Source organism: Micromys minutus (genome assembly GCF_963924665.1).
Source record: "Micromys minutus genome assembly, chromosome: X".
In the NCBI taxonomy this organism is placed as follows: Eukaryota; Metazoa; Chordata; class Mammalia; order Rodentia; family Muridae; genus Micromys; species Micromys minutus.
Genome location: NC_137970.1, coordinates 1,490,646 through 1,491,469, shown reverse-complemented (window position 1 = coordinate 1,491,469; position 824 = coordinate 1,490,646). Strand labels below are relative to the sequence as shown.

Here is an 824-nt window from a genome sequence, read left to right as displayed (position 1 = left end):
GGCTTCTAATAAATGAAGAGTTAGTTTTCTTTAAGGGTGTGGCACTAGGTAGGTCAACCATACTAGATGGCCTCACACTAAGAAGTACAGAGACAGTAAAAGTTGCCACAAATGAGTCAGTAAGTTTTTAAAAAGGTGGTAGCTAGGCAGTGTACCTCCATGACAGATCTGGCTTCACATGCGTCTCCCACCCCGTGCTGCCATGATGCCCAAGAGGAAGGTTAGTGCGGATGGAGAGGCGAGGTGGAGCTCAAGCACAGCTCTGAGAGTCTATCTGCCAAGCCCGTCCCTGCCAAGATGGACACAAAGCTTGAAAATGGCTACGGGAAAGGATAAAGCATCAGACAAAAGAGTGCAGATAAAAAAGAAGAGGGGAGCGAAAGGCAATCAGGCTGAAGTGGCACCTGACCAGCAAACTGCAGATCTGTCTGCAGAAAATGAAGAGACGGAAAACCAGCCACTGAAGAAGAGAAAAAAGCGAAGTCCGACTAAGTATCGCTAGAAACATTTTTAAAAGGTGAGGGCATCTCACCTTATCCCGTTTTTTTAAGTGTAAATCTTTTATAAGAAGTTAAAAAATCATCTGCTTGTTGTTTATTTTTTGGTACAATCAGAAAATAGCAGGAGAGGCTGTGACTGTCTCACTATAACATTCTGGAGAGGGGGATAATTTCATATCCTACATTACAAAGCATACTAAAATGCAGATTGGGATCTCAGTCATGTATTCGTGTCTGGAATATTTTCAGTGATATCCGGTCGCGTGTTTCTAATAGTACACTTTTGTGAGAATGCCAGTCTTTGGTCCTTGCCCTGTCAGAACT

General features: G+C 43.3%; 1 pseudogene across 1 annotated transcript; it reads left to right on the top strand.

The window, feature by feature from the left end:
• The first annotated feature begins 205 nt into the window (after positions 1-205).
• LOC308416017 (non-histone chromosomal protein HMG-14-like) lies at positions 206-492 on the top strand (annotated as a pseudogene). The gene has a single exon. The product of its transcript is annotated as a non-histone chromosomal protein HMG-14-like (transcript).
• Positions 493-824: the final 332 nt, after the last annotated feature.